This window comes from Staurois parvus, unplaced genomic scaffold (assembly GCF_062004578.1).
Source record: "Staurois parvus isolate SC_StPar_1 unplaced genomic scaffold, SC_StPar_1.0 ptg001351l, whole genome shotgun sequence".
Lineage (NCBI taxonomy): Eukaryota > Metazoa > Chordata > Amphibia > Anura > Ranidae > Staurois > Staurois parvus.
In genome coordinates this window covers 295,733-308,388 of record NW_028319147.1, presented here as the reverse complement: position 1 = coordinate 308,388, position 12,656 = coordinate 295,733, and the positions used below count along the sequence as shown (strand labels likewise).

General features: G+C 51.6%; 1 protein-coding gene across 1 annotated transcript in view; it reads left to right on the top strand.

The window, feature by feature from the left end:
* B4GALT3 (beta-1,4-galactosyltransferase 3) overlaps positions 1 to 12,656 on the top strand; it is a 36,382-nt gene continuing 23,726 nt past the window's right edge. Inside the window, exon 1 of the mRNA XM_089661568.1 lies at positions 1 to 136. The gene's annotated coding sequence lies outside the window, so the exon portion shown is untranslated. The remainder of the gene's footprint in view (positions 137 to 12,656) is intronic.

Here is a 12,656-nt window from a genome sequence, read left to right as displayed (position 1 = left end):
AGGAGCAACATGGAGGAGGAAGGTGGGATGAGCTGCAGCCATCACAGAGGAAGGGAGGGGAGCCATGACACAGGCCACTTGATCTCAGCAGCCTTCAGCAGGGATCATCCGGCACCTATTCCTCCATAATACCCAGGTAAGCCGGGATTCCCCCGGGGCCTGAAACATGTTACTGACTCTGTGACCTCCTAGCCCCCCCCCCCCCCGCAGGATACACTGACCCCCCCCCCCCCGCCACCCTCCTCTGCAAAAAATCCTCCAAACTGCTATTCCTACGTCTACCTGGAGGGATTAGACTGCAAGCTCTGTGGCTCGGGAGGCAGTTGCTTTATAAAAAGTGGGGGGAGGGGAGGGGGCAGCTTTTCTCATTACACCCCCACACCGAGACTTCCTGCACCCTGGGCATGCACAGATTAGATTGCAAGTTCTGCAGGCGGGGGGGGGGGGGGGGGGGAAGTGCCTGTGCTGTGTGTATCCATATCCTATAGCCTTTTTGGGTGATTAGATTGCAAGCTCTGCAGGCCGGGGCCCGATGGTCAAAAATCGCCGCGCTGGTATTGGTGTTGAACTGCGGAGAGATAAAAACCCGTCTTTGCAGCAGTGCCGTTAAATGACGGGTTCCCACCATCCCTGTGCCGAGTTCCCGGGTCTGTACGCCCGCTGTGCCCATTATGAGGGGTTCCCACCGTCCCTGTGCTGAGTTCCCGGGTCTGTACGCCCGCTGTGCCCATCATGAGGGGTTCCCACCGTCCCTGTGCCGTGTTCCCGGGTCTGTATGCCCGCTGTGCCCATCATGAGGGGTTCCCACCGTCCCTGTGCCGTGTTCCCGGGTCTGTACGCCCGCTGTGCCCATTATGAGGGGTTCCCACCGTCCCTGTGCTGAGTTCCCGGGTCTGTACGCCCGCTGTGCCCATTATGAGGGGTTCCCACCGTCCCTGTGCTGAGTTCCCGGGTCTGTACACCCGCTGTGCCCATCATGAGGGGTTCCCACCGTCCCTGTGCCGTGTTCCCGGGTCTGTACGCCCGCTGTGCCCATTATGAGGGGTTCCCACCGTCCCTGTGCTGAGTTCCCGGGTCTGTACCCCCTGTGCCCGTTATGAGGGGTTCCCACCATCCCTGTGCTGAGTTCCCAGGTCTGTACGCCCGCTGTGCCCATTATGAGGGGTTCCCACCATCCCTGTGCTGAGTTCCCTGATCTGTACACCCGCTGTGCCCATTATGAGGGGTTCCCACCATCTCTGTGCTGAGTTCCCGGGTCTGTACGCCCGCTGTGCCCATTATGAGGGGTTCCCACCATCCCTGTGCCGAGTTCCCGGGTCTGTACTCCCGCTGTGCCCATTATGAGGGGTTCCCACCATCCCTGTGCTGAGTTCCTGGGTCTGTATGCCCGCTGTGCCCATTATGAGGGGTTCCCACCATCCCTGTGCTGAGTTCCCGAGTCTGTACTCCCGCTGTGCCCATTATGAGGGGTTCCCACCATCCCTGTGCAGCTCAGAGCCAGGCTGCCGGCCATAAGCACCACTTCATTTGGGGTAAGCAATGCCCCCCGGCCGTCCTTGCACCCCGCATATCACATCCTCTACAACTGGTACAGCAACAGGACAGATTAGAGTGCAAGCTCTGCAGGTCAGGGCCCACTTGTCGGACGGCACTGTTTTTTTTATTGTTTTTTCTTTTGTTTGTTTTTTTGTTTCGTTTTTTTTTTTTTTTTTGTTTCGTTTTTTTATTGTTTTGTATTTGTTTGTTTTTTTGTGACAAATTTGAAGCGACGCAAAGTGACACAATCCGTAGGGGGCGCTGGACTCCTTCAAAGCCGCTGCTACGTAACGATTGGTCGCAGTTTGCGTCTTTTTTTTCTCGCGACATCTTCACGCTTCCATCCCCCGCTCAGGATTTCCCGCCGATCGGGCCCGGCGCATACGTAGAACTTTCCGCAAGTCACGTAGAACTCTACAAACGGTCGCCGGGACGCAAAAGATTATTTGTAGCATTTTGCGAACTTTTTTTGCAACAGTTTTGAACGGCACAACCGCGGGGCCCTTTGATGAAAACACGGGGCCCAACAGTCGGCGTCGAGTGAGAAATTCTGAACGGGGAATTCAGTGCCGCCAAAAAAAGTTCGCCGATGGCGTCCCAGCGACCATTATAGAGTCCTGCGTCCAGGGGCGGACTGACCGTTCGGAAACTCGGGCACTGCCCGAGGGCCCGGGGTCACTAAGGGGCCCCATGAGATGCCCCTGGTACCTTTCATAGGCTTTTTTGGGTGTGCTTTGAGCGTGGGCGAGGACACAGGGGCCCCATGATCCCCTATTGCCTGGGGCCCCCATGAGTTGCCAGTCCGCCCCTGCCTGCGTCGCTTACAGCCAATCCCGCGCATGCAAAATATTCGAAGGGCCCGACTGAACTTCGGGAAATTCTGAGCGGGAAATAAATGCAACATTGTTGCAAAAAAGTGCAAAACGCAACAAACCATCTTTTTCATCCCAGCAACCATTTATAGAGTCCTGCGTTGCTTACAGCCAATCCCGCGCATGCAAAATATTCGGGGGGCCCAATCGAACTTCGGGAAATTCTGAGGGGGAAATAAATGCAACATTGTTGCAAAAAAGTTTGCAAAATGCAACAAATAACGACCGTTTTATAAAGAGTTCTCCATGACTTGCGGCAAGTTCTACGTATCGGCGATGCCCGATCGGCGCATAATCCTGAGCGGGGGATGGAAATGCGAAGTTGTCGCGAAAAGAAGACGCAAACTGCGACCAATCGTTACGCTGCAGCGGCTTTAAAGGAGTCCAGCGCCACCTACGGCTTGTCGCAGTAATGCGCCATAAATTGATGCGGCCTTTTCAGATAGAAGATGCGTGAATTGCGACATTCCTCTGAAATGTTCGTATTTCTGACGCACGCCGTTTCCCAACCCCCATTCCACCGTCATCTACAAAATGATAGAAGCTGCCCCTTTTAATGCCTGCCTAATACGGAGGTAAGCCGGGATTCCCCAGGGCCTGAAATATGTTGGCGACTTTGAGCCTCAAAACCCCCTTCTGACCTCACATGAAAAATTCCATCAACTGCCTTTCTTGCACCTGCCCAATACGAAGGTCAGCCGGGATTCCCCCAGGGCCTGAAATACGTTGGTGGCTCCCAGCCCCCGCAGCGTCTCCTAACCCCCCTCAATCTCTGGAGGCTGCGGTCACTCCGAGCCGCGGTTTCGTTTTCACGACATTTCGCTCAAATTGCGACCGATGGGGGGGGTTTCGTTATTTCTGATGTTCTACAAGAACATGCGTTGCGTTTTTTGTTTTATTTGTTGCAATCTGCGCTATTTTACTATCGTGCCGCCGATCGGTTTCTCATGCCGCAATATTTTTAATAACCCATCACGCAAATTGCGACATTTATCTGAAACGCCGCCACTAGGGGGTTTTCCCGATTTCCGAAGCGCGTCGTGGTGTAATTGGCGCAGTAGTAAACGTTGCATCGACGATCGTTCATCGGGCCCATAGAAGGAGGTGATGGATTGCAAGCTCTGCAGCTCAGAGCCCAGCGGTGCTTCATTTGGGGGTAATGCCGCCATTTTTTGGGGAAGTGGTGCTCCCCGCGTCGTCCTTGTACCATTGTCAGACCTCTGTAAAGGAGACTCATTAGAGTGCAAGCTTTGCTGCCCGGGGCTGTAGAACGCCTGCCACCCGGAACCGTTTTCTGTGTTCAGGTGAGGGTATCTGAGGAACGTTGCCCCGGCCGGCCATGTCTGCAGTCTTCTAGATGTGCGTCAGATTATTACGGCGACTGTGGAAGGCGAGAATAGATTGCAAGCTCTGCTGCCCAGGGAGCGATTGGTCGTGGCTTTCAATTTTATATATTGGTTCGGACGACTTACATTTGTGCAATTCATCCTACATGGGTCCAAAATGTTCATATGAGGTAGAGCTGAAGATGAGGAGACCCTAATGGAGACCAATGGAAGGAGTGGACTGACAACTCATGGGGCCCCCGGGCCATAGCGGATCATGGGGCCCCTCTGTTCTCGCTCAGACATAAAAAAAACCTATGAAAGGTACCAGGGGCATCTCATGGGGCCCCCTACTGACCTTGGGCACTGCTGGAGTTCTCGAATGGTCAGTCTGCCCCTGGGTAGAGGGATGAACTGGACATCTCTTGACGTCCTACAGGGGTCTCCAAACTATGGACCTCCCAGTTGTTGAAGTACTACAAGTCCCATCATGCCTCTGGAAGTCTTGCCGGTGGCTGTCAGAGTCTTGCAAGGCCTCATGGGACTTGCAGTTCCTCAACACTTGGAGGGCCATAGTTTGGAGAGCCCTGCAACAGGTACGCTCCTACTTTTCACGTTCACCAAAAACTGACTGATTTACGATCGATCTGTTTATGTTTGGTTGCTGCTCTTCACCACCTGTAGCCGTGTCCACATCACCGGGATGTTTGTTGCTTTTTATTGTCACACCTGAATTATGGGCTGATCTTAATCTTTACTACTCCTGCTGTCTGATTGTGGTGTGGAAGGTTTGCTCTGCAAGTCAGCCGTCCTTTCACTGACTCCTGATGACCCCCCCCCCCCACCCATAACCGTACAAAGCTAGACCACCCTTTATGGGGAAAGCATGTGGTTGAGGGGGCACATAGCTGGGGTTCAAGTGGGCTCCTTTAAATTAGGTGGGCTCCTTTAAATTAGGTGTGCTCCTTTAAATTAGGTGGGCTCCTTTAAATTAGGTGGGCTCCTTTAAATTAGGTGTGCTCCTTTTAATTAGGTGGGCTCCTTTTAATTAGGTGGGCTCCTTTTACTCAGGTGGGCTCCTTTTACTCAGGTGGGCTCCTTTTACTCAGGTGGGCTCCTTTTACTCAGGTGGGCTCCTTTTACTCAGGTGGGCTCCTTTAATTAAGTGGGCTCCTTTAATTAAGTTGGTGCACTTCAGCTCTGCACTTCGGCGATTTCACGAAGTGAAAAATCCACAGCAAACTACTACCAAACAGACCGCAGGTGGCCTTGTTTCCCCCATTCGGCTCTCTTTCCATTCTGTGACATGCGCCCCCTACCTCTCCTTCTCACAGTTGTCCTCTCTCCTTAAACTCTTTCCTTCCCCCCCCTCTTCTCCACCCCACAGCTTATCTAGATCGCCCTCACTTCTGTCCTCTCCTTATTACTGCACTCAACACCTCCTCCTAATCCTAAACCCACATGCTGATGAAACCTCCAGGACGCCGGGGCATGGCCCGCCATATACATTTTATTCCCATATTATCTCCCTCACCCTTCTTCTCCTAACCTCCTGGAGGTATTTCTCCAAAGCCTGGGCCTCCATCATTTTGCTGTTCCCAAAACACCTGTCCCCATATTATCTTCCTTACCTCTGGAGGTATATCCCCAAACCCTGGGCCTCCATCATTTAACTTCACCCAACACACCCATCCCCATATTATCTCCCTCATCCTTCTGCTTCTTCTAACCTCTGGAGGTATATCCCCAAACCCTGGGCCTCCATCATTTAGCTGTTCCCAACACACCCATCCCCATATTTCCCTCACCCTTCTCCTAACCTCTGGAGGTATATCCCCAAACCCTGGGCCTCCATCATTTTAGCTGTGCCCAACACACCCGTCCCCATATTACCACCCTCACCCTTCTGCTTCTCCTAACCTCTGGAGGTATATCCCCAAACCCTGGGCCTCCATCATTTAACTGTGCCCAACACACCCATCCCCATATTTCCCTCACCCTTCTCCTAACCTCTGGAGGTATATCCCCAAACCCTGGGCCTCCATCATTTAGCTGTTCCCAACACACCCATCTCCATATTATTATCTTTCTCACCCTTCTTCTCCTAACCTCCTGGAGGTATATCTCCAAAGCCTGGGCCTCCATCATCTAACTGTGCCCAACACACCCGTCCCCATATTATCTCCCTTACCGTTCTGCTTCTCCTAACCTCCTGGAGGTATACCCCCAAACCCTGGGCCTCCATCATTTTAACTGTGTCCTACACACCCATCCCCATATTATCTCTCTCACCCTCCTTCTTTTCCTAACCTCTGGAGGTATACCCCCGAACCCTGGGCCTCCATTATCTAACTGTGCCCAACACACCCGTCCCCATATTATCTCCCTCATCCTTCTGCTTCTTCTAACCTCTAGAGGTATATCCCCAAACCCTGGGCCTCCATCATTTAGCTGTTCCCAACACACCCATCCCCATATTTCCCTCACCCTTCTAACCTCTAGAGGTATATCCCCAAACCCTGGGTCTCCATCATTTAGCTGTTCCCAACACACCCATCCCCATATTTCCCTCACCCTTCTAACCTCTGGAGGTATATCCCCAAACCCTGGGCCTCCATCATTTAACTGTGCCCAACCCCCCCCCCCCCAACCTCTGGCAAACAAACTTGGTTTCCACTCCTCTTCTTCCCAAGACCAGCCTCTCCTTCTCTTGCGCCCTTTTGAATGCCCACTCTGTCTGTAAGGCCCCTTTCACGCGGGCGGTTCCGTATGTCCGTTTTTTTCAGCCGTCCGTTTAATGGATGAAAAACGGACACCAATGCATTTCTATGGGCTATTAGATGATCCGTTTACATCAACCCTATTTTTGTTCCGTTAAAAAAAACAGGAACAGACAAAAACAGATGTAAATGGACATACTGTCAGTTTTTGCATTGGTAAAGGATGTAAAAACGGATGAAAAATGGATGTAAACTGATCCATTTTTTTTTCCTTTGAAAAAAAACATGACTGAACTGATTAGACAGATGGATCACCCGTGTGAAAGGGGCCTAACAAACTCGCCTGTCCATGGCCTCTTTCTCACACGCTCATTTAATCGACCTGCTGTTACTGAAACCTGGCTTCATGAATCAGACTCTGCTTCTCTTGCTTCCCTCTCTCTTGGTGGCCTTCTCTGGACTCGCTCCCCCAGACCCAGTGGATAGAAGGGAGCTGTTCCTGCATAGCACCTTCTTCAGGTACTTCACTCTCCTCCCTCTCTATCCCCTTCCTCACTTGTATTCGTCTATTTTCTCCAGTTTCTGCATTGCTGTGATCTACTGGCCCCTCCACGGGTATCAACCTTCCATGATGCCTTCTCTGCACTGGCTACCCTACTTTCTCTCTTCTGAAGTCTCCACAATCATTCTCGGTGACTTCAACATCCCTGTTTATTCCAATACTCCCAACTTCTAAACTTCGCCTAATCCTCCTTTTTTTTGACCTGAAGCAATGGATTGTAAGCTCCAAGGAACAGGGCCCTCCGAACCTTCTTGTATTGACAAGTATTGTCTCCATATAAATCCTGTATAATAATACATACACTCTTCTACTCACTCTGATGGCCACACCCTTGACTTTGTGTTCTCCTACTGTTATGATCCGCCAGGCGGAGCCTTCCAGCTGCCAACTGGCAGACCAACCCAGAGCGTGGGGTCTAAGCCCGGGCTGTGCCTTCACCAGGGCCCCTGATGGTGGGGATGGACTTGAAACAGTCCCGGGCCAGGTCACGACCTCTGAGCGGGCCCACCAGCGGCTGAGGAGGCCTCCGGGGATGTGTGTAGGTACCGGGAGAGCCAGATATGAAGAGGATGACGGCCCCAGCAGGGTGGTACGGATAGTGGTCCCGTGGGGGTAAGCGGGGTACCGAATCGGCGGGCAAGGAGTAGTCGGGTCACGTGCAGGGTCAGCCAGGTAAATCAGTCCGTAGAATAGTCAGGATAATCCGAGTCAAAACACAGGAGCGGGCAGAATAGTCAGGACAAGCCGGGTCAATCACAGGAGCAGGTAGAATAGTCAGGACAAGCCGGGTCAATCACAGGGGCAGGCAGCGTAGTCAGGGTCAAAAACAGGGTCACAAAACGGGTGCAGGAACTCAGGATCACAGGAAGACCTTGCGGCAATTGGTGACAGTGCAGGGCATCTTTAAATAGTGCGCCCTGCCCTGTCATTGGCTGGCTCGGACGCGCCCCCGGCTGTCATTGGATGCCTGAGGCGCGCCCGTGGCTCTCTACTGCGCATGCGCGGCTCCCTGTCAGCCGCGGCTCGCCGCCAGTGCGCATGCGCGGGGGACGGCGCCGAGACACAGGAGTCCGGAGCCGCGATCCCTGACACCTACCTTTCGCATTCTGTGCAACCTCTCCGACCATCCCTAATCACCACCTTAATTGCACTTTCTCCCAGTCTTCCACCTCCTCTCCCTCCAACCACCCAACAAATAGATGTAGAAACCTTCACCACCTCAACCCCTCTCTTCTCTGCTCTTCTCCTGACCACCTCTATGACAAAATCTCACCCTGTCCTGCCCCAGCCTAGCCACTTCGTCGAGAACACTTCACTGTCCTCCTCCCCGGATACGTTCTTCCCCCCTTTCATAGTATCAGGCCCCGACCTCAACAACCTTGGCAAACAGATGACACCGGAAGTCTCAGACGTAGCCACGTTCTTGAGCATCTGTGGTTGTAAGACTAGGTCTCAAATATTTCAGCCAATATAAATCTGCCCTCCAGAAATGCTATTCCTGCCTCCTATTTTGTCACTCTCGTTAACACCTTCTCATCCAGTCCACCTCAACTCTTCTCTGCCTTCAAGTGTCCTCCACCCACTACCTCACTCACTGCCCAGAAGATCTCAAAGCACATGCAAAATATTGACACAATTCACGAGGTGATCTCGACTGTGCAGACATCTCCCCCACTTGTCACTCAATGTCCACAGGTACACTCAACACTTCCCTCATTCAACCCTGCTGACAAGGTTGCTAACCTTTTTTTTTCATCTAACCACCTGGACCCTGTTCCCTCAGAAAGGCTAAGGTCACCCTCTGGCTCTATCCTATGCTCTCTAACTCACTTCTTCAATATCTTCTCCAACTCTCTAGTCACCCCCATACGTAAAAAGCCTTCCTGGGACCCACCAATCTTAGCAATCTGCTCGATAGCTCCTTGCTTCCCTTTTTCTCCAAAATCCTTGAACGTCTGGTCTACAACCAACTGAGTGACCACCTCCACTGTCTTGATCCCCTTCAGTCTGGACGTTTCCCTCAACACTCCACAGAAACTGCTCTCTCTAAACTCACAAATGATTTACTAACGGCTAAAACCAATGAACACTATTCTGTATTTCTACTCCTGGACCTTTCTGCTGCCTTTGACATGGTTGACCACCCCTTCCTACTCTAAAAACACTCCACTCCTTTTGGCCTCTGAGACTGCACTCCTCTTTGGTTTTCATCCTACCTATCCCACCGAACTAACAGCGTCACTTACAATTCTTCTTCCTCCTCTCCTCCTCCTTTCTCCGTCGGGGTCCCCCAAGGTTCTGTTCTCGATCTACACCTCCTCCGTGGGTCAACCAATACCATTTCTATGCTGATGACACCCAAATCTATCTCTCTACCCCTCGGCTCACAACATCATTGTGCTCACGCATCACTAACTTCCTGACCGACATATCAGCCTGGATGTCACACCACTTCCTCAAACCCAATCGATCCAAAACCGGGCTCCTAATATTTCCTCCCCTACGTGCCTCTTTCCCTGATTTCTCTGTCAAGATCAAAGGCTCGGCTTATCAACCCATCCCGGCGTGCCAATGTTCTAGGTGTTACCCTGGACTCTGAACTCTCCTTTCAGGCCCACATCCAATCACTGTCCAAAGGTTGCCATCTCAACCTCCGCAACATCTCCAAGATACGTCCCTTCCTTGCCAATGACACCACAAAGCTTCTAATTCCCTCCCGGGATATCTCTCACCTCGGCTATTGCAGCTCCTTCCTCATTGGATGACCTTTACATAGGCTATCCACCCTTCAGTCCATCATGAATGTTGCTGCCAGGCTCATCCACCTTACCAACCGTTCAGTGTCTAGTACCCATATCTTCCAATCCCTCCACTGGCTGCTCCACTCACCCAACAATTTCAATTCAAAGTACGAACAACAACCGACAAAGCCACCCACAGCTCGGCCCCCAGCTTCATCACTAAACTAGTCCCAAAATGCCAGCCAAATCGCTCATTCTCTTCACTGCTCCCAAGAACTCCTGCTCTCTAGCTCCCTTGTCTCCTTCTTCCAAGCTCACCTCCAGGACTTCTCCTGAGCCTCTCCCATCCTCTGGAACTCCCTACCCCAATCTGTTTGGCTATCTCCCAAAATGCGGATTTGCTCCCCGGGTGATTTTGAATGTTCGCCCCTCACAAAGAAATGATTAGTAAACAAATTTAATATTTGGTGTATTGTAACACTGAGAGACAGAATACAACAACAAATTCAGCAGAAATGCGTCTAACAAATGATGACGGATCTGCATGTTCATGAGGGAAAGAAGGATTTGATCCCCTTCACAAAACATGACTTAGTACTTGGTGGCCAATCCCTTGTTGGCCATCGCCGAGGTCAGACGTTTCCTGGAGTTGGCCCCCAGGTTCCCACACATCTCAGGAGGGATTTTGGCCCACTCCTCTTGGCAGATCCTCTCCAAGTCATTAAGGTTTGGTGGCTGACGTTTGGCAACTCGAACTTTCAGCTCCCTCCACAGATTTTCAATCGGATGAAGGTCTGGAGACTGGCTAGGCCACTCCAGGACCTTAATGTGCTTCTTCTTGAGCCGCTCCTTTGTTGCCTTGGCCGTGTGTTTTGGGTCATTGTCATGCTGGAACACCCATCCATGACCCATATTCAATACCCTGGCTGAGGGAAGAAGGTTCTCACCCAAGATTTGATGGTACATTGCCCCGTCCATCGTCCCTTTGATGCGGTGCAGTTGTCCTGTCCCCTTAGCAGAAAAACACCCCCAAAGCAGAATGTTTCCACCACCATGTTTCACAGTTGGGATGGTGTTCTTGGGGTTATAGGCAGCATTCCTCCTCCAAACACGGGGAGTTGAGTTGATGCCAAAGAGCTCTATTTTGGTCACATTTATTGGTGTCCCCTCATCTCCTCCCTGTGTGTCACATTTATTTGTTTCTCCCAGGGGCGGACTGAACATTTGGAAACCCGGGCACTGCCCGAGGGCCCGGGGTCAGTAGGGGGCCCCATGAGATGCCACTGGTACCTTTTTCATAGGCTTTTTTGAGTTTGGGCAAGGACACAGGGGCCCCATGATCCCCTATTGCCTGGGGGCCCCATGAGTTGTCAGTCCGCCCCTGGTGCCCCCTGTATCCCAGGTTCTACTGATTTTGATAGAAAAATGGCGAGTTTTCTTCTTGGGAGGGCAGGGGGAGATGACTCGCCATCAGATTGCTCCTCCAGTTGGCAGCTGCACCCTAGGACCCGCGATGGGCCCCATCCTCAGGCATGTTTGGGGCCTATTTCCCAGGTTTATGATCCCAATCCTCCATCTGAGCACCGGGGACACAATCCTCCTTACTGACGCCTCGTGTTCTAGCAACAAACAACTGAAATCTGTAATTTTAAACTTTCCTGACCGCCCCCCTCCATTGTCGGCACACATGGCGTCTCCAACAACAAAAACTATAAAGGTGTCCGAAAGGTAACGGGGGGGGGGGGGGGGGAGGGCTGGGAGAAGGGATTTATGTCCAGTGACTCCACACTGGATGAGAGACGCTAGTCTATACCGTCCGTGGGAGAAACCAGACGGTGCTGATCGGCCAACCGAAAACGAAAATCGCCCGCCGGGATTGGTGAGATAATTATATATCCTACAGGAGTGACATCATCACTCTCCAGATACACCGATCAACCATAACTTTATGACCACTGATGGGCAGAGTGAATAACGTGGATTATCTGGTTACAATGGCATCTGAGAGTGGGTGGGTCACAGGGGCGGACTGACCATTTGGAAACTCGGGCACTGCCCGGGGTCAGTAGGGGGCCCCATGAGATGCCCCTGGTACCTTTTTCATAGGCTTTTTTGAGTTTGGGCAAGGACACAGGGGCCCCATGGTCCCCTATTGCCTGGGGGCCCCATGAGTTGTCAGTCCGCCCCTGGTGGGATATATTAGGCAGCTAGTGAACATGTTGTCCCTGAAGTTAATGCGTTGAAAGCAGATAAAATGGACATCAGAGTTTGCTGTGTAGCCTCAGACTGGCCCATGCTGACCCATGTTCACAGCCAAAAGAGTCCACAATGGGCACGTGAGCATCAGAACTGGACTACTGAGCAATGGAAGTAGGTGGCCTGGTCTTGGAAATTCAGGAATGGTTTGAGAAACACAACAACAAGTTTGAGGTGTTGAATTGGCCTCCAAATTCTCAGATCTCCATCCAATCAAACATCTGTGGAAAAACAAGTCCAATCCATGGAGGTCCCACCTCCAAACTTACGGGGCTTAAAGGATCTGCCACTGACAACTTGGTGCCAGAAGTCCCTACAGATGTCTAGTGGTGTCCAAGCCTTGACGGGTCGGGGCCGTTTTTTGTCAGCAAAAGTGGAAACTTACTCAGTATTAGGTGGGTGGTTGTAAAGTTATGGCTGATATCTGTATAAGATATATTATAGAGTGACATCACCGCCCTCCAGATATAAGATATATTATACAGAGTGACATCACCGCCGTCCAGATATAAGATATATTATACAGGAGTGACATCACCGCCCTCCAGATATAAGATATATTATACAGGAGTGACATCACCGCCCTCCGGATATAAGATATATTATACAGAGTGACATCACCGCCCTCCAGATATAAGATATAT